The 27,994-nt window shown below is 39.7% G+C and overlaps 1 protein-coding gene and 1 long non-coding RNA gene across 7 annotated transcripts in view; both read left to right on the top strand.

Moving 5' to 3' along the window:
* The window catches only part of LOC308185044, a 34,474-nt gene extending 6,577 nt beyond the window's left edge, over positions 1 to 27,897 (top strand). For 2 of the 3 annotated variants that reach the window (XR_013943083.1, XR_013943085.1), the window contains one exon: positions 10 to 27,897. This is a non-coding gene — a long non-coding RNA (uncharacterized lncRNA). The remainder of the gene's footprint in view (positions 1 to 9) is intronic. The other variant, XR_013943084.1, reaches the window with a different exon arrangement.
* Positions 1 to 27,994, top strand: part of MCTP1 (multiple C2 and transmembrane domain containing 1) — a gene marked incomplete at its 3' end in the record, with an annotated part of 270,851 nt that overhangs the window by 47,820 nt on the left and 195,037 nt on the right. The gene's annotated exons all lie outside the window — the stretch shown is intronic.

The following is a 27,994-nucleotide window of genomic DNA, read 5'->3' as shown; positions in this document are numbered from 1 at the left end:
GCACGCCAGGCCCCGGTCCAGCCTGCATCCCGTGCCCCGCTGTGTCGAAGTCTGGCTGTCGTCACCGCTGCAGAGTCATTCCTCGTGCTTCTCGGTTTGTTGCTCCATCGCCTCCAAATAATCCCCGCTGAGCAGAGCTGACTGCTGCGTGCGTCGCGTCAAGCACAGCGGTTTGCATCCAGGGCCGGAGGCAGCTGTGCTGCCGAGGTGGCATTGCTGAGCTCTGTGTCGCGTTTCAGAGCTGAAAGGAAAGAAACGTGTTCTAGGTTAGTTATCAGCTCTAGTCGCTTTGTAGTTAGACGATGAACTTCCAGAGCAGCCAGTCTAATGCACTGTAGGGATTATATTTTAGTTACAATACTGTCGCTTTCATACAATGTGAAGTACTCTTAAGATTTTAGTTTTTACCATAATATTTTTCACAGGACACTAGGATTAATTTAGCAAAAAAATTTAGCAAAAGAATGTATTCTTCAGTAAAATATTAACTTGTAGGAATTAAGATATTTTATGGAAGACTTTGACTATGTAGATGCATCAAAAGTTTTCATTTTCAGGCACTGTAGACTTTCAGGCACTGTAGACTTTCATTAAGTGAAACCTGTTGTTCAAAGGGAAATGAAGATAGCATGAATGTTACTGCTCTTCTGAATTTTTGTGTTTTAATGTAGAGAAGTATTTGGAGAAGGTGAGTTAATGGGGAACTATTTTGTAGGCACACAGGAGCTTAGCTCATCGGGAAACTTCTGTTCACTGTAGAATAACTTTCAGCTATGGTGCTTGGAAGAAATTTTTAATTAGACTAATTACTGACAATGCCATTTAGGGAGGGCATCCAGCATAATGTGTCACTGTTATTCCATTGTTCCCAAACAATGATATTGCTCCAGGAAGGAGCAGTGGTTGCAGAGCTTATTCACTCAGCTGCACAAAGAGCATTTAAATGAGGAGGAAGCTATTTTTCTGGTGGACCCATCAGAGGTGGGTTAAAGACCTATTAAGAGGAAAGCTAACAGTGTGGTTAGAAAAATAGAACAGTTTCTTCAGAGTTTATTTTGAGGGAAGTTAAAACCTGGCTCAACAGATACATTTTAGAGTCATAAATATCCGCCCCCTGTGTTGAAAGCTGCAATACGCTTTCCTGCCTGGCATGGTTCTCTCCCTCATCAGGCTAAGGACTTGGTAGTTACTGAATAAATTCCATAAATTCTATTCTAGGCCTAGTCCAATGCATAGGAAGAAAGAAGGAATTATGATAAACTCCTTTTCAGGTGCTGTTTGACATTTTACTTAACACAGAAGCTGCAAAATTACTGAATTCCCTGAAAGAGAGTCTTAGAAATCAATGAGAAATACGAGGAGCTGAGGTGTGCTAAACCAAAAGAAAGCTTGTTCAGTGTATGAAAAGGACAATGAGCTGTGTTTCCGGAGAGCACGCTTTTTGATGATGTTGGTGATTTACAATGTTCCGTCTTCTGGATGAGCAACCTGTTTGTCTAGCTGGTTTGTTCTACCTGTGAAAGTTTGAGGCTTTTCCTGGCAAGTTTCTATTCTACTCTTTTTACTCTTTTTTTTTTTCTGCTAACAAATACATAGTGAATCATTACTCCTCTCAGGGAGAGGAGGGAGACAATCCCAAATCTCTAAAAACGAACAAAATGTCAATGCCGCTCTGTCCATGCTTGTGGTTAGGCAGCCTCAGCATCCTTCTAGATGGTGAGGAAAGGCTGAAGGTGACTTTTGCCCCCAAAAGGTGCCTGTTACGTGAGCATTAGTCCACTGGAAGAACAACCTACCACCTTCTGTCTCCAACCCACACACAGACACCAATGTGCAGGAACACATTCATCCCCAGAAAAAATCAAAGCTTTTGCTGTTATGATTATCATTCTTGGTATAACCCTTATATATATAAGGGTTGAAAGTTCAGACTGCTTCACTAGGGAAGAAGAACATTTGCTAGCCAACTTAGGCTTAGTACTTTGTTAGATATTCTTCAAGTAGTGTTATTTGCTACATGCCATTTATTTATTTTTAATTTAAAAAACCAGTATATTGTATTCCTGGGTGCATCTGGAAAAGTACACTCTTCAAACATTTATCTGTTGTTGTAGGTCAACAGTCAGTTTTCTAACCTGTAGCACCTTTGGAGTAGCCCCTTTGGAGCCTTGCTAATGAGGAGAGGGGCATGACTGAAGACTCATGATTCTTTCTGGCCCCAGAGATCAGATAAGCCTGATTTATTTCAGGAATTAAATCATTCGTAGAAACCAAAGTAATGGAGTAATGGGCACACATGATTTCTGTTAACACAGGTGTTGCAGCATTTTCTAAGAGCTATCAAATGTTACTGCACAATAATGAGTCTCTGCACTGTTATTGGCATTCTTGCTATCTCACTGCTACTGCCTCATTTAGGTAATGAGGAGTTTTGTGCAGTAGTTGGAATGCAATACTGTGTAAGCATCAAGTATTAGTTTTAAAGATGAAAAGCTTATATGTGGTCATAAATGTTTAATTTTTTAGATATTAGGTTGTAAGTTTCAATTTGAGTAAGTCATTTATTTTTGAGGTACATAATATGTGAATGCATATATATACATATTTCAAAAGCATATTATTCATTAGTAATTGTGCATTAAGATGACAATGTGATAAAATATGACATGTTATGCAACTATGTAGCTTTATAGTATGAAAAAATTGAAGGCATATTAATAATTTCAGTCACGCATTCAAAAATGAGTTATATTATCTTTAGATACAAAATCATGTGCTTTATTTCTTTGCTTCTTGTGGTATCATGGCACACTCACTGAAGACAAACTAGGCAGTTTATAATGAGTTGGGTGCTACTTTTGTGTATATGCTGTCCTTTTTCCATTGGAAAAAAAAATGCAATTATTTGAGAAAATGCGAAATGGAGGTCAGAGGGAACAGTGGACAAGGTTAAAGTAGTTAAATGCTGACAAGAATAACATATAGGTCTTTCCTAGTCTTTCACATACTTCCTACAGGTCCATTGTTTCAGAAGCGTTCCACCTACAGAACATCACCTTCACGAATCACAGGCTTTCTGTGACAATAAAGTAACGCAGTGAAGAATCAGTTACTGATTGCCTATTGGATAATATTCATCAAGAAGTAAATTCAAAAAGAATAAATTTGAATGAGCATTTTACTTTTACCCATCCTTGTCCTTCAGATTAACTTTGTATTTTAACACTCTCAGGTTTTCTTTGTTTTGATTTGTACTACTTTTTTAACTATTGATGCTAAGTCCTTGAAAATGTTTAAGAAATGGAACTGACACATATAACATTTTACAATTACATAATATTAGAAGGATAAGAATAATACAAATTTTGTATTCTTTGTATTATTAGTTACTATGTGCTGTATTTTCTCTTTTTAACAAAGCAGACATAACTAGGACCAGGATGTGTCAGAAGCTTTAGATATGGAATAGATGTATCCTGTGGCACATGGAGAACTGGAAGGTGTTATCTGACAAGAAACGGGGGCTATTTCTTATTCCATCATTGGATGACTCATTGTATGAATATGCTGTCCATCGTTATAAATCACTGCATGAAATACTATAGAAGAGCTCATAGGTGCATCATAATGTTAACAGGCCTATCTAGCAGTACTTGTTTACCTGCTCAAAAGTTACCTTACTACAAAAGTTCTTACTACCAATTTAAAGGCTTATTTCTCTGAGTAGGCAACCTCACCTTGACTGAAAATTGCAGAAAATGTTTGCATTTCAGTTGACTTGCATTTCGTCTTGCAATCTACCAAGTTACTAGGAGGAGGTTTACCATGAATAAAGGATGTCATGAGTAAATAAGGTGTGGAAATTTCATAAATGCAGCTGTAGAACTCTGTTTGGGCCAGGTAGTTGCATTCCAGTATTATAAATTATATCAAGGGTAATCATTTACAGCATGCTCCCAAGAGATACAAACCGTGCCATCTACTTTCATAAAAAAGACCCTGTAGTCTCCAAAGTAGCATGACTGCTGAATGCTTTTCAGCTTACCCCTTCGTTTCTGTTTTCCTGGCAAAATCCTCAAATTATATCTCATATTTATCATAATCATAATTTCCTGTATTGTTGTCTTGTTTCATAGCATCAGGCCTGAAAGTTACTTACATGTTAGCTGTTACTCAGTTTTCCTGAATTCTGCATTCCTCTGCATAATTTACGTAGTGAATATTAAGTTATTGTTTAAATTAATAATTTAGTATTAATATAATTGACACAGTCATGTGTAACATCTCATTCATAGGTTATTTCTTGTAGCATAAATATATTTACTAGTTTTACCCATCTTTTAGTCAAACCTACAGCAGTTTAGACAGTGCAGTCATCATATGCTTGTCTTCCCTTATTCCTGGATTATAACTTTTTTAAATTTATTATTTTCCAAAATGTTTCATACTTCTTGGGAACTGCTTAGGAGGAGGACTGTGTTGCAATTTTCTTAGTGTTTCTATTTGTGTGTGTGTGTGTGTGCATTAAAGCACAATGCTGCGTCTTCTGCTGCCAAGAAGGGTGCTTCTTCAGGGAAAATTATTCATTTGCCTTGGGTGATGTTTGCAGTATCCAGCCACAGTGTGTGTCTATCCTTTAATGCTAAACAGGAGAAATACCAAATGTAGACAAAATGTTCGCTATAAAAAAAAAAAGGGTGTTGAATCTGCTGCTCTTCACTAACATCAAGGAGAATGTGCAGGTGAATGCAGTTTACGGAGAACATAAATATAGGCCCTGAATTAGCCTGGACTGTAGTTGAAAATAGCAGACTATAAACATGAAAGCTGTGTATGAGATGAACTGGTCTCTCTGTTTAGTCACTGACAAGTTTGGTGCTTAACTGGCTGCAGACGAATTACTTGCTTGTACTCTAAAGCATATGGAGCCTCTGCAACTTGAATAAGAAATTAGCACTTTAGAAATGTAGCATATTTTCAAAAACATGAAAGAATTTTACATCAAAATTGGCCACTTGCTACCGATTGATAGAGTAAGGGTGACTGATGTTTTGCTTGAAATTTTAAGGAGGGGAACACAGAAGAGCAGTACTCCTAGATTCATTGTATTTGGCCAAAAAAACCCCAACAAAAAAACAAAAAAAACCACAACACCTTCTGCATACATGAAAGTGAGATGAAGGTGTGCGCACTGTAGGTATGCTGGCGTGGTTCTGGCTGTCCTGAAAACTGCATCTTTAGTCGTGTTCAGGGGCCACCGGCTTCTCCACGGGTGATGCTGAGACTGTGGACAGGGTGCTGCCTCGCCACAAGACCTTGCCCATGCAGATGCCCTTTGTGCTCATCATGAAACTCGAGAGAACGTTGTTGTGTGGGATTTATTCAAAACTACCTGGCAAACAATACATATTGTTAATCCCTCTTCTAGAACAGAATATCTTTCCAGAATGGATACAGTTTAATCCTTCTAAAAGCAGAGTTATTCAGTGAGAACAGAGTGACAAGACAGCATCCCTCCGTAGCTGTCCCATGAGCTATTCCTCTCTTTTGCTAAAACATTTTGCTGCCTGAGACCAGTCATCCCATCTCTTCCTGCCAATTACATCTTTTCCATAATTTTCCAGATCACTATGGGATGAAACAATATTAATACCTGAATTTCTCCAGAAGCTGTTTTCCTGCTGTTATTATATTATTGCTTTTATGTATTGCATAATTTAAATAATTACATTTCTCTGCTGAGTTATGGCACAAATGCTGCTGATTTAGTCGTGTGTTTAATGTAAGTGTTGCTTCATGGATTTGGCAATTTCTGTCATGGAGACTAGTCTCCTCTGTCATCTTTTCTATGCCATCTAAATGGTTAAAAAATATTTCCAGCTGTCCATGTGCTTTTCCATTGGAGTCTCTTCTGGAGAAACTGGCTAAAGAGCTACACTCAAAGACGCATTGTAAACTATTTCTTAAGTACTGTTTTATTTGTCAAGAGTGGTTTATTAGAAAAGATTCTAGAGTAGATTACCCATCCAAACTCAAATTCTTCATCTTTCTATTAATTTTTACTATAAATTCTACTGTAAATTTCATTTTACTGTAAATTATCAGACATATTAATCATGACTTGCCCATGAATTTTCTGGAAGAGTTTCAAATGCAAATACACTCTCGAGCCAGGTATTCTTGTTGTGGGGAAGGCTGGTCCCGAAGCTTGTGCCACGCTTCTTCACGAGGTGTACTGCCCAGCTCTTGGTCTTCTTCCACTTTCCTGCCAGTTTGGGAACAGGGAGCAGCAGACTGAATTCATGTTTCCCCTACTGGGGGATGTACACTTAGCACGTGGTTGAGGTCAGGATTCCTGCCAGAGTACGTTATGTCTGTCTTCACGTTGTCTCCCATTACGTTCTTCTGAACAACTCAAAGTCACTCTTTCACCGAACATTTATTTTGCTATTTCACACGGAGTACGTGCTTGACTGCATACTCTCTGAACTGAAGCTTAGCCTGTTTGCTAGATCGGACATCTTCACCTGTGAGGATGAAATGAGAAAAAACACAGGGCCTCGCTGTGGTGAGTTCCAGAATTTAGATTAGGACTTGAGTTAGTTATCCATCTTCGTGGCAGGTGTATTTTTGTGCATGTTTTGTGCACTGCTCAAGGTAACTGTTCTGTGATAGAGAGAAGCTGATGGTAATGCACGGTGCCAGGCAGAGCATCAGTACTGAAGGCCAGTGGCCTTTATGAGCTCTTTCACCTAGCAGCAATGAAAGAAATGGATCTGACTTGATAAAGGATATTTTTCATTTCTACTTTTCTATGTTAATAACAGAGTTTATTAGAAAATTGACTGTGTTATATTGCTTCAGGTGAGGAGGATGCTGTTAGATGCTCTTACGGATGAACTTCTTAAAGGCATGTATGGAAATTCATTTCCAAATCTTTCCTTCCCATTGTGAGCAGCCTTTCCTGAGGTCAGTGAATGACTCCTTTTTATTTTCTGCTTCCTGTATGGCTTTGTCCTGAAAATCTCAGCAAGTTATTTGGTTTAAGCAGAAGTAGAAGGTCTGGAGAGTAAATAATTCATGTAGGGACGTTTGAGGGAGTTCATATGGGGAATGAGGTAGAACAACTGCCTATTTTTAATGGAGGGGAAAAGAATCGGGTGAACGGCTAATATTCAGGATTTTATTTAACTTCTAACAAGTTTGTGTTGAGATTGTACAATGGATGTGTCTGTTTTCTGGTGGGAAATGAAATTAGGACAGAAAAATAAGCAGGAAACCTTCATTGGAGAGAAAGCTGTTTTGGAGAGTGGAAAAAGGTGGTGAGTTTGGATGGAGACAGTCTGTGAAAAGCTTGAACGGGAGAGGAGTAGAAGCAGTTGTGGCAGCCCCGGAGGTTGATGTGAGTGAGCTGTGTCCCTTCGGGACTTGGACCCTGATAAATAAGTCGTTTAAGGAGGGCTCACTTTTCCTGAGCGCAGCTCAAGTATCTGTGCTGGCTGAGCAGTTCTTGAACTACTGTCACAGAAGTGAAGAACTGAAAAACTGATGCTCTCTTCTGGGAGGGGGAACCGACATATAATATCTATAAATGAGCACTTTTTTTTTTTTTTTCCCTTGCCTTGTGCTTGGGAGAAGGGTGGTTTTTTTGTTGTTGTTGTTTTGTTTTGTTTTGTTTTGTTTGCTGTGTTTGGTTTTCCTGAGTCAGTGGTCCTGTGCAGGAAGCCTTAGTATAAGTTTCAGTCACGTACATGGTACTGAATGTGTTTCCTGTGTAGTGGTTCATGGCCTTTTTTTTATGTTGCATCACATCAGTGAAACAATGAAGAATATATTCAAAGACAGAGAATGATGGTTTTGAATTAATATGAGAAAGTTGGTCATAGGAAGACATACCTTCCTGGAGCAAATATGTCTCTTAAGGCACTTAGCAGAAAATGATCCTATGATTCATGATTCTATGAAGTTTGAGAAGATGCACATTATTTAATAGTTGTGATTATTTCACAGATATAATAGTGCTGTGGGTTGTCTGCCCCCAATATTGCAAATGCTGGTCTTTATGTTCATTTTTCTAGGTGGTAAATCTGTGTTGGGTTTGTATAAATGACAAACAGTAGGTTTTGGAGTGCATGTGAGAATGAGAGAAAAATGAATCGGGTTCCCTTACACATCACTTCATGTCTGAAAGGTAAATTACGCCCCTTGAAGTCAGCTTTATAAAAAATGCAAGATAAAGCAGCCATCAAGAACAGGTAGGATGAAGGGCATAGTTGAATCCATAAAGGTAATGGAAGAATTTCCAGTGTGATCTTTCTGAACAGACAGATACAATTATGCACAGGGGCTCAAGAACGAGTTCAAGTCCAAATAAAATGTTGGTCTCTGAAGAACACAGCCACATGGAAGCCCTCTCCACTGTCTCATGCCCTCTTCCTGGGAGAGGCTTAGCATTTTCTGTTTAGTCTAAATTCCGAAGTAACTTGTGTGTGTCTGGAGGTGTTCAGCTGAAAGATGAGTTCAGTTCTGGCCTGCCAGTTACAGTATCAAACGCACCTATCTATCAGCCTTTGCAGTGTTGCTCGCATTTTCTGTCTTATAACTGAACAGCTTTCCTTTTGAGCTTATTCTTGTATTTTGTTGTACATTGGTGAGTCCTAAAGCAAGCATTTTGTTCCCAAGGACTGTGTGTAGGTGTGTTAAAATTTCTGTTTGAATCAAAGTTTCCCAGAATTGTAACCATTGCCATTTAAATATTTATGGAAGAAATACCTTAAATTTCATTCCAGTATATAATCCGGAGGATATACCCCTGCTGAAACAAAATAGATGTTTTTGGTGAGTTTTAAGCCAGATATTGAAGAAATTAATATCCTGTTACTGCTGTGCTGTCAGTATTCTTTATCTTCAAGTTGAACTTGTCTCTCTGTATGATTCAATTTTTATTCTAGCTTGTCCTGTTATGCTGAGTACAAACTGTGCCAGATTGTCAATTTTGTAAGTGAATGCCTAATGAATATAAAACTGTACCTACTCTACCATGTGAATTTGATGGATTAGCAGTATAATTTACAAGGTAAGCTTGTTTCTAAAGAAGTATATACCGAATAAATGGGTTAGGGAGATTTCATATTTTTATTAGAAGTGTAATTCAATTTGTACTTTTGGAATAATCAGCAGTGAATATAAGAGATTTTTCTGACAGTCTTGCTTAAATAAGCCTTAGCCTTTTAACAAAGCTAGTTCTTTTTTAAAAGCATCTAATATAATCAGAATTTTTAACAGGAAAATTAAACATGATGCATCATTAAAAAGTTGTGGGTTTTCTTAATTCTTGTAATGTGTTGGTTGTTTTTGTTGACCTTTTCATGTTCAGTTGTTGATGTGAATATTGTTGAAGTTGGTTAGAAAGGTATGGGCAATAAAGATGGAGGAAGTAAATTTTACAGAAAATTACTCACTGTCATTTTCTGTGAGTGCTTCAAATAAGGTCTAAAATCAAATTGCTTGTTTTTGGAGTCTTTTTAGCCACCTGTATCTTTCCAAAAGAAAAGAATTCTGTATCCTTCAATGTTCTCTTTGTCAAAAATTGCACTAGGGTAGAATAATTAATTTAAAGAACCATAAACTTCAAATGTTCTTTTCTTGTTTTAAATGTAGCTGTGATCTCAGCACAGTTTAACCGAAATGTAAAGTACGTCCATATAGAAATGTAGTAACACCATCACATTCTGAAATTCAGTTATGGTGAAGTTATTTGAACTTTTGAATATTCAAGCTGTAGATTCATGCTCTTGACTAAAAACCATTTGGGGGGCGTCAATCAATTTCACTGATTAGTTTTTGTTAAATTAATGTCTTGTGCCTGATAAAAATTTGTAAGATTACTGTCATTTGTGGAGTACCGAGATCAAGTGCTACAGAAAATATGGAGCCACTGTAATTAGAGAGGCATTTGGTTCAGCGGTGCACATTTTGTTTGAACTGGGGCTCCTATAATACCTTGTACTGAAGGCTATTGAATGTCATTCTGACATGAGGATTTTATATTTTTAGAGGCAGCTAATTAAGAGATGCGAAGAGCTGAGCCTTGATGCTTCAGTGAGTAATTACCTCCCCTTGATACTTACGTTATTTTAAGTTTGGCTCATAAAAAGAGCAATTTGTGGCTTTCAGCAGCAGCGCGGCTGCCCCTGGGGGCAGGGGCTAGAAGCTGTGCCCCGCCGCAGGAGCTGCTGCGGCTGCTGTTGGTACCATGGGTGCCAAGGCATGTGTGTGTGCGGGTACCTTCAGGATGGCTTCGCCCAAGGGCTCAGCCCATCCCCAGCCCTCTGCAGGGCTCAGGTGGGTGCTGACCTCCTCCCCGGGTGCTCCCACCTCCTCTGGGTGTCGCCGGGTGGCTCTGGGCCTGGGGATCGCCGCTCTGGGCAGTCCTGCGGCAGGCTGGTGGTCCTCCCAGCGGCATCGTGCTGCCGTGCCAGGGAGCAAGGAGGTGAGCATTCATGGTGCCGTATGATACGGTTTGGCTGGAGAAAGACCAGGGGACCAAGGCATTACCCTTTGGTACGCGCAACCAGAAACAGAAGGAAACCATTCTGACGTCTGCCAAGGTTTGTGGTTCCCCTTTGGGGCATCTGTCTGAGCAGAGTGCATCCATTGTCCTGCTGGCAAATTTTGGACAATTTCGGAGATGACTTGCAGTTTAGTATTTTAATAATAATGCATTTAAACATGTTTCTGTAATTTAGGAAGTATGTAGGTAAGGGAGATAAATTCAAAAGAAATTCGTTACTGTATAGATTTTGTGTAGTGCTTTCTAACATTGTAAGGGTAAAATTTGGAAGCAAAGGACTACGCACAACTACCTTGGTTCATTCAGTGCTTAATTGGCTGCAGCAGGGTGTTCTGCTCCCTTCCTCCTGTTGCATAGCTGGACACTTTTCTGTGTCCAGGCACAGCTTTTTCTTTTCTTTTTTTTTTTTTTTTGTACAGAATTAATCATTAACATTATCATAGAATCAGGGAGTGGTCTGGGTTGGAAGGGACCTTGCAGAGCACCCAGTTCCAACCCCCCTGCTGTGGCCAGGGACACATGCAGGGCTCCAGGTGGGGTCTCAGAGCAGTGTAGAGGGGGAATTGTGAAATGCTACATTAAATTCATTTTGGATAACAATAAAAATAATACTGTGACTGGAATGGAACAGAGAGTTGAGGGAAAAAAAAAGCTGTACTTGAGAGGATTTAATAATAAAGTAGGACTGAAAGTATTTTAGTTTCATTGAACATAATTGTGAATGGTAATAACTTAATTGCTTTTAAGACGATTGTGCCAAAACACTTCAAGGAAATGCTCGTGTAGTTTGTACTTGAGGGTACTTAAATTTTCCGTCGGCATCTGAGGCACGTAACACCTGACTTTCTTCTGAGCATTTAAAAACAACTGTTGCAGGAGGGCACGTTCAGTGCCAGCATCATTCATGACCCTTTGGGTACCTGGCAGCAAAACAACACGATGCAAAATTCTTGCTTCTTCAGTAGGTGCTTGCTGGGTTAAATGGGAATAATGCCACCAGTTTCTAACTTACTGTGTGCTTCTGCTTTAGATGTAGTAAGAGGCCTCAGCGTAGGCCTCAGGCATCAGCAGTGATTGAGACTTTTAGGTGTGGCTGGAAACTTTCTCCTTTCCTCTCCTCAAACTGAAAATTCATCTCTGAAAGACTGCCCTGAACCGTAGGTTCACCTGCAGAGTTCTGTGGCAGTGCCTGCGTTTTGTCGTTTTGTCAGCAGAGAAGAGGTGGTTGCTGTAGCTTGGATTAGTTACAGGCCTCAGTGAAATAGCTGGGTGTCAACGCTTGTGTCTCAGTGAAGCAGAATTAACACTCTTGCGTGACTTTTGAAATTTTCTTTACGTTGTGCCGTGGTCTTCCATTGACCTCTCTGTACTTGACTCACAGGAACTTTTCCTGGTCGAAGCACAGTGACAGGAATTAAGTGATATATTGGGTCCCCCACGTACGTTTTGGTGCTATTTTTTAAACTGCCACTATACTTCAGCTGAAAATTTTATCTGAGCACTCTTGGTATCGTGACTGATCACGCAATGTTTAGCCTTTGCTGGAACATCCAAGATCAGGACATTGGCTCCAGTGTCACTCCTCAGATGAGTGGAGAAAGTACAGAGTAGGTACGATGTGTGGGTGAGGCAAAGCAGTAATTGTGAATTCTGATGATCTCTCCTCATGGTTTTTCATAGGGACTTAAAATAACTGCATTAAATGCAGTGTGGGTAGAAAGAGAAGCATAGTAATGATTTAAGAGTTGCTTCATGAGAAGATTTTCTTCTGTTTAACAAGTTCAAAGAGTGTTCTCTCTAGTGGGTACTGACAACCACATATGAGTTAGCATTTGTTATCTGGTACAACAAGCCCCCAGAGTTTCTTTCACTAAAATTTTAATCATAATTTCTTATCGTAGGTATATAGGAAAACTATGGAGGAAATTTGGGGAATTTATGGAAAACTATTAGAAACAGAAACAATTTTTTTTGTTCCCTAGTACATTTTTAACGTAAGATTGATAATCTACTATACTATATGTTCCTCCACAGTGAGAGTGATTTAAAGATTAATTCAGTTCAGCATATTTTCTGTTGTTAAGATTGTATGAAATCTATTACATCATATAGGAAAAAAGATTATTTAAAGCAATAATAAAAACAAATATTGTTCCCTTATATCATCGATTTCTTCTTTTTACCTGCTGGTTGGAGTCGAGAAGGCCTTGCAAAAGAGTACTTTATTCAGTCTTGTTTTGCAAGCTCTTCTAAAAGTCAAGGAAGCATCTCTATCAGTAGGAAGAAAGTAGGAAAACAAAAAACAAACAAAAAAAACAAAACATCAACATGAGAAAACTGAGCAGCTGCAGGTTAGAAATGTTTTGTCTGTTTGCGTCACTTTCATTATTACAGCTTGAAAAATGGCTGGAAGACTGTCTGCCAGGATTTGAGGTACTTAACGGTGGTCTGAGCTAAGCACAGGGGAAACGAGTCTCCAGAAGCTTACTAGGTGATATTTTGGAGCTGAAACTGTAAGACAGAGATACAAATGAATTAACATGAATAACTTATCTACTGATTTTTTTTGAGGGGGGGGGAATGAGGAGTTAATGAAGCACAGAAATACACTCTCCCTACTATTCTACAGTTTAGAGATGGAATTGTCCTCTTCTAGGCTAGATTTAACAAGAAGAATTACAGTTGAGCAGATTATCAATAGCAAAATGTTTATTTGTTTGTTTGTTTTTAAATAGCTCTCTTAAGTGCCACAAAGGAAGCAACAGATCTATTACAGTGACAAAGCAATTTCGTTGGACAACAAGGCTGAGAACTATATGTTGGCCACTTGATCTGTATAGTATCAAGTGAATTATGTGTATATGCATGTATGCATGTGTTTTCATTTGCATAAGATAACACTTCTGTTTGCCTCAGAAGAGATTTTTGAGACTACTGTGATGAATTTTTGATGCATAAGCTTATGGTTCTATTTGCATGTTCTTACTTGTTTTAATACAATGATTTTGTAAAATTGTGATCTACGTGCTTCTGGCATTTGGCTTTCTCCCTCTTAATTTTAGCTGCACGTGGAGGAAATATCACCTAATAACAACCTGAACTGTCAAGTAGCCATTGTACATCCTTTTTTTGTGCTCCACACTTCAAAATATATCTGAGAATTGTTTGATTGACAAAACATTCTGGTGACTTAAATGTTTTATATGGCAAGAGCATTTCAGTGGATAAATTTACACTTTAAGAATAAGATTCAGAGACCTAATACAATACAGTCTTCCCATAATATATCTGATTGTGTTTTTTTTTTTAACTTGGGTTGACTGTTTTCAGACGAAAAGATAAAACTTTTGCTGCACTTCCTAATACATAGGAGGAAAAGCCTGGACTTCTTGAAGAATGGAAGTAAGCATTACGGATGCCAGAGGGAAAAAAAAAAAAAAAGTACAATATTTTCCAAACTTACTAACACATTGTATAAGTTTGAAAAGCATCATAAAAGTTTAGGTTGTTGTAACATGTGACACATTTTCCTGCCAGACATCTGAGTCTCTTGGATAGCAGTCTAGAATTGTCATCGCAGTGGTAGCCTCGGTAATGGCTTTTATTCCCTAAGAGGAAGTTGGTGTAGTGTGATAAATTAAGATTTCACTAACGCATAATAGCGGTGAGGAATATCTACTTCTAATTGCTGAGATAACAATTGTTTCTTAGCAGTCTACAGAACTAAATTGGTGCACGCTTTCTGGGGTGTGATCTCTCGTGAGGCTTAGCCAAGGAGACCCTCTCCTCCCCACGTGGGCTGTGGCGTCTGCTGATGTGTAATTTACTGCAGAGCTGGTCATTCACTGACAGGGGATATCCAATGTCTGCAGCATACAAAGATGACTGTGTCCATGTAACCCCCACGTCTCATGAAACTAACAAATCTCTTTTGATACGTTGGCTGCTTTCATCCACGCAAAATGGAGTTGTGGAGTAATTCAGTGTGCTTTACTGAAGTTGTCTGTTGGGTGTATTGCTTCCATCTGTGAGGCAAACTTATGTATCTGTGTTAAGCTTCTGTTACCTTAAGGCAGTGAATAATTTTCAAAATGATATACTCCTCTGCTCAAAAGTTTTATTTTTTTCTAATTCAAATGAAATAAGAATACATAGGTAGTATAGGGACAGATATTAATCTTTTAAGCCCCAAGTATTTGTTGTTTAAAATAGATATAACTAGCAGAAAACAGAGGAAATACATCACATTTATTGGAAATGTGTCACTATTTATTAATGTGTGTGTGCATGTATATGTATTTATTTGAAATGATGATATATTTTAAAAGTATTGTAGTTAAAAGTATAATGTAACTAATTTCTTAAGAAGAAATACCTGATGTTTTTCTGTGCACAGTAGTATTTCAATATTTACATTTGAATATGAGTTCCAAGTTTTATCTTTGGCTGACAGACTAAGTAACACCGACACTAATTGAAGTGAGTCTGCATGCTATGAGAGTGGCACAAGATGGAACTAAAACAATTCACTTCAAAATCTTTTATTATTGATAGTTAATTATATTCCAGACGAAGAATAGACAACACGAGCAATTTGTTGAATAGCAGTTGGGAAACTGAGATGGATCTTGCCCGTTACCTCTGTAAAATGCAAAACTGCTGTTCTGTATAATGACGTTGTGAGAATCTTCCAAAATTTGTCAGTGTCTTTCTCCACCTGCCCTTCTTGTACTTCAGATGCTCTTTAGAGGTACAACCCTGATCACTGCTGAGGGGCTTGAGGACTGCTTTGGTGAGGGAGCGGGGCAAACCTGTTGGTGATTGTTACTGGGAACAGATGCTTCAACTGGACTATACTTCTGAAGTATATTTTGTATAGAGTCTTTCTGGCACTCATTTAGGATACTAAGTTTTATCACTTTACTGAAAAGCGTACCAGATCATGAACAAACTGCTGAAATATGAAGTGGAAGTTTTACTGTGTAGTGCAAAATCTCATCTTGAAGTAGGAAAGAGCACTCAAATCTGGATGTTCAGATTAAAAGAAACAAACAAACTATTTAAACAGGTCAGCAGGTTGTAATTGTTCTTCATTTATACTGTAACTTTGAATGTTCTGTCCAGTACATATAGGCATTTTACAAATACATAAAATATAGCAACTTTTCTCTGAACTAGGTGATAATGGATGTTATGGATAAAATTCATAATTTTTTCCTTTAATGCAGTCTTACTGTATAAAAGCCTGAAGAGTGACACCCTGAGAGGCTAGAAGAGGAGCAGTAATTAGTGAAGGAAGCGAAGGGTAGGACAAAAGCAAGTAATAATCAAATGAGCTGAGGCTTCAGAGCCAGGCATTGTGTAGAACATCTAAATGACTGTATGAGCTTTCCTTGGTGAAGGTTGGTGACTGATGAAAGCTTAGGAAGAAGTCAACCATGAGGTGTTGTCAGTGTAACAGCTTGTTCCTTTGGACAGAAGGCATCCTGCAACTGAGTATAGTGTTGTTTTTGGTAAATTACTAGGAGATGTTTGTAGCATGTGGAGCTTTTTGTGATCAGGGGCAGGCACTGGGCTCTGCTCTCTGGGGACAGCGACAGGACCCGAGGGGACGGCATGGAGCTGGGACAGGGGAGGGTCAGGATGGGTGTTAGGGAAAGGTTCTGCACCCGGAGGGTGGTCGGGAACTGGGACAGGCTCCCCAGGGACGTGGTCATGGCACTGAGTCTGTTCGAGTTCAAGGAGCATTTGGACAACGCTCTCAGACACATGGTCTGATTTTTATTTTATTATTTCTGATGGTCCTCTGGGGACCCAGGAGTCCCTTGTGAGTCCCTTCCAACTTGGATATTCTATGATCCTATGATCTATTTCCCTTCGTTTGCTAGAAGGCATGCGCTTGCTAGCAGTAGCAGTTAATTTTTTGTTTGCTCTCCTTACTGTGCCTTGACTGTCGCCCAACTGTCTGTTTCTTGAAGTGCTAGAAAATAAAAATCATGCCAGACATTTCATAAAGGATCAACACCAACATTCTCATTTGTGTCCTGTGAAAACTTTGGAATCTAACACAATGGCTTCAGGCTTACAGGTTTACAGGGATTATGTTCAGTTTGCAGAGAAGAGATTTGACAGTGCACTCCCCTTTGGAAAATTACTGTATGCAGTAGATCAGTGCTTTATTTCTAACAAGACCTTAGAAAAAGTTTAGACGTGCCAGCTTTTCTCATTCCCTCCTCGTTTTCCTTGCCTGGGAGGAGGAGAAAGCACCATCACCAGCAAGATCATAATCAGGCTTCCCTCATCTTTTGAGACAACAAGTACTACTTGTCATGGTAAAAATGACAACCAGTGTCATTTGAATACAGCAATTAATCAGTTAGAAAGCATTTGGCACACAATAGGAGACTAAACCATTAAGAAATGCATGGTGTGGTGTACGAGGAACGTGCTGAATGCACACAGAGGAGAAGGACAGCTTGTTTGCTTTGGATTCAGACTGTTGGGTGGATGGGTGGATGTTACTGTGTGCTTTTTTGCTCATAGGTGAAGCGTCTTCAAGTACATCCTGCATGTTTCAGTACGGAAACCTGCTTGCTGGTCTTGGGTGAGGCCAGCTGTGTTGTTGGTCAAAGCCGAGCGAGTTTGACCTTTGAGAGGAGACAAACAGACCTGAGAGCAGTTAATTGTGCCTGTGGGGGAGAAACCACATTTACTCGGACCTTGATCTCAAGTAGTGGCTAAGGTCTGCAATGGGTGCCAATGCTGAGCACCCAACAACTGGTATCATGGCAGTACTAAGGGTAATAGCATTAGACCTTACAGGCATAAGAGTCAGTGAGTCTTGAGAAAGCGATAGACCAGGAGAAAGGTGTCTCTCTCACTCTTTCTCTCTCTTTTTTTTTCCCCGTACTGATGGGTTGCTTCTCTTAATCAGATTTTATTTTATTTTTTTTTCCCGGAAGACTCCCTCATGTAGCAGAGGCTGCTGTGCATTGCAGAAGTTACAGCAATTCATTAGTCTCCCGAGCTCCTTAACAAGGACAGGAAACCCCAGAACACATAACTTCCCCTTTCACTCACAAATCTACCACTATGTTAATGCTTTGTAGCTTACAGCTTATTTTATTCTGTACCTTAAGAACTGGACAACCCATTGTTTTCTTGGCGTGTAATTTGTTACTAACGGTGAAGATAACAGCAAAATTCCTCCTGCAAGGTCAGGTATTGCTCAATTTGGTAAGGCTTTACTGGAGAGCTACCTGCTTTGGTCGCATAAACATAGCGGAAAGATTTCCAGTAAAGCATTACCTAATTTAGCAGTGTCTGACCATGCCAGGGGTCACATAAACATATCAAATAGTCTACTCAAAGGCATGTTTGAAAACTGTTCTCTTTCATGCTGCTGTAAAAAAGCGCCCTGTCATGGAGATTTGCCATTATATTGCTTATACACAAGTTCTTAACCGCTTTGACCTTGTGGCAGTCAAGGGTTTCTGGTCTCCTTCTGTATGTTAGCACAGAATCCCAGACTGGTTGAGGTTGGAGGCACCGCAGGGAGTCATCCGGTCCAACCCTCTGCTCAAGTAGGGACACCTAGAAAAGGTTGCCCAAACCATGTCCAGGAGGCTTTTGAAGCTCTCCAGGGAGGAGACTCCTCCACCTCTCTGGACGGCCTGTGCCAGGGCTTTGTCACCCGCACGGCACAGAAGTACTGCCTGGTGTTCAGGGGGAACCTCCTGTGCTCCAGTTTGTGCCCACTGCCTCTTGTCCTGGCACTGGGCGCAACTGAGAAGAGCCTGGCTCTGTCCTCTTCACACCCTCCCTTCAGACGTTTGTAGACATTGAGATCCTCCTCTTCGCTGGGCTGAACAGCTCCAGCTCTCTCAGCCTCACTTCTGTGGTGTCCGCAAATTTACCGAGGGTACGCTGTACCCCATTGTCCAGATCGTTAATGAAGATGTTAAATAGGATTGGACCCAGTACTCCCTGATGTGATCCTCTTCCACACAGGATCTTCCTTCTGCCCTCTGGGACCTCAGGTTCCCGAAGGCCAGTCTTGCTGGTGAAGATGGGCCAAGAAGGCATTCAGTACTTCAGCCTTTCCACTCGCCTGGGTAGCCAGGTCTCCTGTGCCCTTCAGGAGGGGGCCCTCATTTTCCCTACTCTTTCTACTGTTGTTCATGTACCTACAGAAGCCCTTCCCTCTTCCCTTCCCTCTTCCCTTCCCTCTTCCCTTCCCTCTTCCCTTCCCTCTTCCCTTCCCTCTTCCCTTCCCTCTTCCCTTCCCTCTTCCCTTCCCTTCCCCCCTAGTGATTTTATCTATGATATCAAGTTTCTGAGAGACCATAGTACGATATATCCATCACAGATGAAATTCCTTTTCTGCACTGGCATTGGATGCAGAGATCTTTTTCTTCTGCAGATTGTGACCCAAAACATGAAGCTGCCCTTCTTTTTGACAGAGTTTGCTTCTTGCAGGCCATTGAATCACGGGAAGAATATTTCTTAGACATGAAGCTATTGTTCCGTTTACACCTTAGTGCAGGTCTCAGTCAAACCATCCTGTGAAGCATAGCAAAGCTCGGCTGTTACATTCTTGCATTTATTCAGATACTTTGCCTGGCCTCTTCAGTAGGGTAGGGTGAAGTGATTCAGGGCTGGAAGTAGTGACTAAGATTGCTTAATGCCAGTGTTGTCATCAGGGCATAATGCCACTGTCTTCTCTTTCCTGCCTGTCACCGCAACCTTGGAGTAAAGTCAAATTTCCTATCCAAGAAAATACTCAGTGTAATTTGGAATATAAACAAAATACCTCCTCCTGAATTGCTGTTTTCACTTTCCCTAATGGCTGTATGGAGACGCCTAGGATTGTGTGTTACTTAGGAAGCGTTCAGACAGCTGTTTCCTCTGCTTTACGAAGTGCAGCATGCACTGTCTGCAAGGTGTACCTACGGGTTTCGAATTCGTTGCTCAGGCTTGAAAACAAAACAAATTGGGGATGACTCATTTCTGTATTTTGAACTGATAGTTTTTCGTAAGGTATTTTTCGTAGATGAGGTGTCCTTCTGATGTGAGGGTTAAGTGACAGAACACTGAGAGGCGTGACAGTTTGTGCACTGAGTAACGAGCGATCGCAGCGTGCCTTTCGGCGGTGATTTACTGCTGGGCACCTGCACCGCCGTCGTGGTTCTCTTCCAAACAAATTCGTTGCGCAGGAAGAATGTGCAGAGATGGCAAATCCACTATAACTCTCTTGTGTTTTTGTAAAATTGAGTACCTTATAGGCATCGTCACTGTATTTTACCTAGATATAATCAATAAAAATTCAACCACTGCTTTTTGTTGTGCATCTCAGCAGTTACTGGTCTGAGAGGTGGTTTTTCATGACTGGGCGGTAGGAGCTCCAGCTAAAACAAGAAGTTTACTTTGATCTGCCAGCATCCTACCTGTGCTTGCCTTACATTACTTCCCCATCATCCCCACGCTGCTGAAAATGTTGGAAATTTCACATTTGTATAGCATTTGGGGAAGTACACTTACGTTTTGTGTTTGGAGTGATTCATGTACAGAAATGGCATTTTGTGTAAATCATAGAATCATAAAAAGAGATAGGGAAAATTAATTTGGTCTTGAAATGATAGAAAATGCTAGGCAATCAAAATGATAGAAAATGCTCTATGGAATAGATAAATAGTAGCAGTGCTCTGGATTTGGTCTAATTAACACTAGTAGAGCATTAACAAATGTAAATCTGAATTATCATAGTTCGTAGAAAATATTGTCAGTTGCAATATGTGTTTACTATAAGATTTATTTACTGAAAAATGTTAATTACTTTTGTAAAAATGTGTTAAGAAACACATTCATATTTCTCTTGAATTCTTTATGAAATTTAGAGTGCCTATTAGTGGCTTTGACTGAAGAGCTCTCACTTCTTTTAAGTATTCCTAGCACCCTGTGACTTCTTGCACAGTTCTAGCTCTATTTTCTTCTTTAAAAAATTGCTATTCATTCACATCTCTCAACAGTGTCAAGTTTTATGTGGGGGCAAGTGATTTCTGTGAGAATGCCAAGTGCAGTTTTGAAATACCTGATTTAGTCACATTCCTGAATTACCCACCCTTGGTCACACTGTGTTATTCATAATTTATTTCCCATTGTACCAAGTTAAAGCTCATTCTGTAGAGATCAGGCTTCAAGTCAGAGTAAGCCAGAAAAAAGAGCAAGAGATGAAGCATGATTGTCTTAGTCATTGACCAAAGTTGCATACTTTCCAGAGGGTAATCTTGACTTCCAGTCTTCCCAGGACTGAAATTTAAAGAAGGCTGAGGGAGACAGATTAAAACACAGAAGAGGGGGTGGGTTTGTAGGGCCACAGAACTCATCACCAACAGGTATTCAGGTTTCTCCTGTGTTAGCGTAGAGAAAATGCCTGATTTGTTTTTTCAACAAAATCCTACCTTTGTCAGTGTAAATAAAGCTTTGTATTTGAACACAAAACAAACCGCCTGCACTGGGCCTTTCATATATGCTAAATCTTCTTTGCTAAATTAATTGGCTAATTAGAGCATGAGGAAAGATGAAAGCTATGTATGAGGCAGTAATGTCACCTTTCCAAACAGAATCTTAAATTCGCTTTAAGAAAGGATGCCAATATGCGTGCTTGCATATTCAGACAACTTTTTGTAAATATTTGGTATGGTGCTAACTTTTGGACTTAGGTAAGGAAAAAGGTTTCTACTTTTTCTTTCAGAGATTAAATGTTTGTACAAGCTGTATGCCTTCCTGCGTAAAAAGAACAAATGAAAGTGCAGCCTATTACAATTATGCTTTTCCAAGGTACTAGAAGAGATAACGGTTTGCGCGCTCTATTCTCTTCCAGGAAATCATCAGTGTTCCATTGAATAAAAGTACTGTACCATGCAGTGACTGTTTTGAAAAGCACTGAAGCAACTATCTGATGTAATGACATCTCCAGCCGTTTATCTTGAATATTTGTGTTTACAAAAAAGCTGTGAATCTAGTACAGATTTGGTAATAAGCCTGGGGTAGTCTCATAAATGCATTTTTATAACATTAGAAACAAGATCTCTTTTTTAAGGTTTCCAGATTGGAAAATGACTATCCTAGCAAATCAAAGCTTTGCTAAGTCTGTTCAATTATTGAAACATCTTGGGTCCAGTGTTTCCCTGGAGCTCATGATAAATTCTGCTCTGATAGTTTGGAAAAAATCATTATGGGAATAAAGAAAAAGGCATACAGACAATCATGGAGAAGGTCTTTGAAAATAAAAATTATGCAAGCTACTAAAATGAGAAGATGCTTCTTCCCTTGTTTAAGAGCAATACGTAGCACAGAAAATACATTTTAATGGTGCATTAGGTTTATATTTTGGCATTTAACATTTTTCATATCGTCCAGAAGGAATTATGTAGAAGTTCACTGAAAGGTGATAATGGACAAAAAATTAAGCTTTCTGATGCTGGAGCATCAGAACAGTAAATAGACAATACACACAGTCAGATTTCAAGAGCCTCTGAAGCACTTAAAGGTTTCTGATAAAGCAAATTCCAGAAGTGCTTGGCCTGCTACCAGAAAGCTCAGTCATGAGTTGTGCATTTAGGCTTCCTGTATAACACCAGTGGCCACGGTGAGGCGTGTAGTACTACACTACTGGTTAATACTAACACCTCATTACTGGTATTTTCTTGACGAGGGATTTCTCAAAAATTCTTAAATCGGCACCCTCTCACACTGAATATCTGTATTTTAGAGAGGTGCCCTTGGACTGGAGAGCCCAGCACTGCTTTTCAAAGTGGGTGTCTCAGCTCTTTGAAAAAAGAGAGAATGCCAGTCCTTCCTTTGATCCACATCCAGAGGAAAAGTGTCCGCTGTCTTCATACTTGCCTGCATACAGTACAGTGTTATTTATAATGTCCTCCCTTGGTTGAATTTACGCTTTTGGAGGGAGATACTTTAATACAAAAGTTAAAATACGGTGCCAAATTGATACGGAGGAAGTATCTTTATGAATTTTGTATTACTTCTTTTAACACCTTTTATGTCCTTCCTGTGTAGTGTCCGTGTGACAGCTTTCATCCTCTTTACTGTGGTTATTGCAAAAGGAAAGTCCTGAAGGTTAGCTGTAGCACTTTCAAGGTAATCGTGTCTTTGATGTATTGACGAAGACTGCTTTATAGTAAAGGGCAAAGTAAGCATTTATAAAGTCAAGGGTTACAAAGGTGCATCTTACCTTAGTGAGGTACTTGTTGTTGAGGCATTTGTTCAATCAGTTTGGGAAACATACTAGTCTTAAATTTATAAGCAATGTGATTAACCAGCATGGTGCTGCACAAGATGACCTACATGAGTCTATAAAGCTTCTCAGAAAAACTACTTTTAGTTGCTTTAGCATGTCTTAACCCGTTTTAGTGCAGTGTAGAGCTTCTTTCTTTCAGTGCGGTGCTTTTGTAGCAGAAGTGACCTCTGTCATGCCACTCCGTGGGCCGCCTTCTTTCACTGAATTTGGGATTTTGGCATAACTGAACATCTGTCATAACACATGTTCAGTGCACATCTCAACTTTATCCTCAGCAGCAATATTTGTTATGCTTCAACTTTTTTTTTTTAAATTAGAATTAAAAACTAGAAAACAAGGACCTACACAATCAAAGAAACTGCATGATGTACCTTTAAAGTTATACTTGAACAGACTGTACGTTTTCAGTGCTTAAAATAAGGAGGTGCAAACCTCTCTTGTATCTCAAGAGAGTCTCCTTTTACCGGTTTATTGTCTTCAGGAATTACACTGCACCAGGATTACAAGTCTAAACTGAGGTGCTGCTGTTTTTCACAGAGCTTTATCTTAATTTCCACCATAAATTAGTAAGATGGTAGCTCCCTTGGATATATACCTGAAAAACTGCTTATTTCACAATTCTTACAGTTTTTTTTTTCAAATTAAGTTCAATTACTGACCTTTTAGATTTATTTATTTATTATTTTTTTGCTAAGTCATCTTTAATGGTTACTTTGATTATTAGAAAGAGAAAATCATTAACAGAATTGCAAGTATGCTTGTAGGTTTTCAGCATTTTTGCATCCCTTTGTTTTCTGAACTGATGTGAACACCATCTTTGTTCATCAGATACTGAAAGTTCAAGCTGGGTTATAAAGTGTTGATGCATTTCAAAATTAAAACTTTTAAAATGGAGATTCAATACTCTCCTAGACTGTTTATAGACCTATAACTTCTACTAGAAGGATGATTTCTTATTTGGGGAAATGTAACTATACCAATAAATTCTAAATAAGTGCCTGTTTTCAGGGTTTATTCTTTACCAGGATTTCCCATCCTGCATTTCAGTAACTTTTTGTTGTGTATCTTCAGCTGTGCTTTTACTCAGCTGAGCTGGAAGATGTATTTTGCAGGTGATTAAAAAAAATAATAAAATTTCAAGTAATGTACTTTTCAATATGGAATGAGTAAGGACTTAATCTGAGTTTGTATGCTGTGTGTTAGCTGTGCCCTGCACTTAACTTAAGAAGGACAAACTGGTGAAGCACACTGGCCCCAGCATCACCTCTTGGGGTACACTGCTGGCCCCCAGCTGGATTTTGTGTCGCTGGTCGCACTGCTCTGAGTGCAGCAGCCTAACGCAGGCTTAGCCTACCTTTCTGTCTGCTTGCGAAGTCTGTGCTTTGTCAGCTTGTGTGTGAGGATATTATGGGAGATGGTGTTGAAAGCCTTGTTAATTTGAAGATAAACAGCATCTGCTGCCCTCCCCTTATCCAGTAAGCCACTCATCTCATCGTAGCAGACTATCAGGTTTATTTTGATGTTGTCATTTAGAACTTACTCGGAACACATGAAAATTAGTTTAGTTTTTAGGTTTTTGTTGTTGTTGTTGTTTTTTGTTGTTGTTTTTGTTTTTTTGAAGTGGTGGGAAGTGAAATGTCTTAGCTTCAATATCTATATGCTGTTGTTTCAATATCTAACTGAGTAACATGGACCTCCAAAATTTTGTAAGAACAGTTACTTTTGGAGGAGCTCCTTGGAAACAGACATGTATCTTTTCACAACGTATTGGCCACCAGATTTGTCAGGCGTGATCTGCCCTCAGTGAAGCCATATTATCTGTCACCATCACCTCCTTACCTTCCATAGGCATTTAGCTTTCCTAACCCGATCCCTGGCTGCTTGGACAATGTCTGTATCCCTCCTAGGCTACCTGTCCTCGCTCTTACCCTCTGTATATTTTGTTATATATAACATAATCTTTATGTCACCATATAGTATGCTGTCTAAAAAATACCTAAAAAAAAAATAAATCTTTCTAATCTGTAAAGATTTACTGTCAGCTTCACTGCTGTGTGGGCTGCTGCCTCTTTACAAGTGAGTGAGTTTTCTGCAGCTGTTCAGTGAAGCCATGCTCTCTGCCTGGCATGCAGGCACGGGTCAGCGCTGATTTGCAGCAGGTTTTCCATCCCGTTTTTGTCGTTTAACCCAGCAGGTAGCTCAGCACCACACAGCCGTTCGCTCACCCATTCCTCACCTCCCCCAGCAGGATGTAGGAGAGAGCTGGGGAAAAATGTGAAAACCCATGGGTCAAGATAAAGGCAGTTTAATAGGACAGAAAAGGAAGGGAAAACAATAATAATAATGATATAAAGAATGTACAAAGCAAGTGATGCACAGTGCAACTCCTATCTGACTGATGTCCAGCCAGGCCCCGAGCAGCAGCAGCCCCCTGGCCAGCCCCCCCATATAATTGTCCCACACGATGCCCCATGGTATCTCTCTGGCAGCTGGGGGCAGCTGTCCTGGCTCTGTCCCCCCCAACCCCTCGCTGGCAGAGCGGTGTGAGAAGCTGGAAAGTCCTTGGCTTAGTGCAAGCACTGCTCTGCAACAGCTAAACATCTAAACATTGGTGTATTATCAGCATTGTTCTCATCCTAAATCCAAAACACTGCACCATACCAGCCACCAGAAGGAAAGTCAACTCTGTCACAGCCAAAACTAGGATACCTTTCCACAACTCTCATTGTTCTAAATAATGCCTGTGTTTTCTACTTTAAAATACTGATTTAACAGCCTCTTTGATCGCCATGCCTCAGGCTATTCCTTTGTGGACAGTGTACTAGGAGAAGCGTTTTTACTCCCTGTTTGCTAGTAGTGTAACAGTGCAAGTCATGGGTTGAATACCCATAACTTACTTCTTATAACTTACTTGGAGAGGTCTGTTTGGTAGATAGGATCTTTCCTGGGCAATCTGCTGATGATCTGGCAGACTTGCTGCTCTCTATCTGTAGAGAAGTCCCCTCTACCAGGGTTTGCTGTGAAGTTCTTGGAAGGACAGTTGTGGTCGCTGTGTTTGAATTTTTTTTTCCGGTTTGTATCAAGGGGTTCTTTGCCTCCACCAACCTGTTTTTGTGTTTTTTTTTTTTTTTTTTTTGATTTTGTATAATACAGAGGCAGGCATGAGAAGCCCTGTCTTTATGTTCTGGGAGATGCACTCTCTTGGTTAATTTTGGAGAAGCGTGCTTGCAGGGAGCAGGACGACTCAAATAATTTCCAGGACTTCCGCATGTACAAGGAGTAACTGGTTTCAGTTTTCTTTCCAGCTGACTGCCTGCTTAGTGGTCTACAGGAATAAGGTTAGAGGCATAAATAATCAGTAAAATCGGTTGTTATTTATGGTATTTTTTCACGTTTTGGCAGGAAATTCAGTATCTGAGGAAAGTGTATTTGATTCCATCTGCAGAAATACTTCATGTGGGCAGATACAAGTAATAAGAAATGTAGATGAAGAATGCTGTCACTAGGCAGAGGAAACACTCAGAGGCATTCGTCACGTTACGGGGTAATTTGTATTAGTAGTCGTACAGAAATAAATCATTCCTACTAATTGCATCATAGTTTTGTTACCATTAGTTGACCATTATCATTGAAGGTTATGGTTACTGTTCTGTTCCTCAATTACAAATGTAAAGCCTGCAAACAGTGAATAAAGAAAGAAGTCCTGGCCTCAGCAGCGTTTTCCATACTGAAACCTGAAAAACTGTTCCATGGCACACCAGGACCTCCACAGTGTTCGTGTGGTGCTAAATTAACCTGTAGGAAGTTAAACATTTATCAGTAGTGACAGTATTGGCATTCAGTGAAATTAAAGAAAATACTAGTACACTGTAAACTAATTTCTTCTTGAGTTGAAAGAAGTACATTGCTAGGCATATCAATATAGAATATGATATGCGTGCATCTTTCTAATCAGATGTTGTTACACTCTTACTATTACTGTCTTTTCCTGAGCTGAAAATGATTTTCCCCTTAGCTGTTGTTAGTATTGGTATAATATCTCATTAATTCTGTATTAATTTAAAATGCTAAATCAGGAAGAAAGGTTGCAAAACTATTATGGATAGTGTTTTCCTTTTGAGTGGTACAGCATGCTCTCAAAAAGGTGACACTACTCAAGAAGCTTTGAAGTTCTCTGAAGAAAAATAACACCACAATCGTCTGTTCACTGAATTATGTTGTTCCACTGTTTCAGGTCAATGTACTCTATCACGTTTTATTCAGATGAATAGATCAGAGTGTAGTTAGTCAGTTCATTAGTCCTCAATATGTCACATTGACACTGAAGAAACTTTTCAGGTTGTTTCAAAAGCAAAGTCATCTAACCGTAATTTATAGATGTTCTCTAGAAAGTCTGTGTTTATTGACATACGAGCTTCAGTAGAAAACTCACATTTTAAAAAACACTTTACTCAGTGTCACGGGTCTATTGTCTGATCTCTGATTTCTCATAGCAGACAGCTATGAGACCTGTTTTGCCTTTCAAATAACTGATTTCTCATCCTCCGTTGTAGGGTTTCAAAAAACATATTTTCAAAATGTTTGTTAGCCTAACAATACATCGTCATGTGCCTTTAGAAACTAAGGAGAGAGGTACATTCTGAAAACAACAACAACAAAAAAAAAGAGACAGAAAAAAAAAAAAAACAAAAAGTTTTTCTCCCACCATAATGGGAGATGCACACCACTGTAAAGTGGGGGCTTCAGCATAATACCTTTTCTTCCAAGCTCGTTTCCTTTTCACCTCTGCTGGTTATCAGTGGCTCTGGGGGAAGCCCTTGGCATGAGCAGGTGGGAGAACGGCTGTGAGGAGCGACCATGTGGTTCATGGGGAGAGTTCAGGAGGCATCAGTCAAGAAGGGGATACCTGGGTCTAGATCCCCAGTGCAAGAGTGCACCTGATGGGAAACCTCGTCAACTCCTTCTCCCTATTTTATCCACAACTTTAAGGGGCTCACTGGGGTGAGTCTCCGCTACTCAAGACCACAAGGGAGGTTGCTGATGAAGTGCTTTTTTTTGACATCATCTGGAATGTCTCCTTAATCAGCTTTCAAGCCGCTTCT

The sequence above is a fragment of the Anser brachyrhynchus genome (genome assembly GCF_964034855.1).
Source record: "Anser brachyrhynchus genome assembly, chromosome: Z".
Lineage (NCBI taxonomy): Eukaryota > Metazoa > Chordata > Aves > Anseriformes > Anatidae > Anser > Anser brachyrhynchus.
Note: the sequence above shows the minus strand (reverse complement) of the source record. Positions and strands in the feature narration are given on the sequence as shown.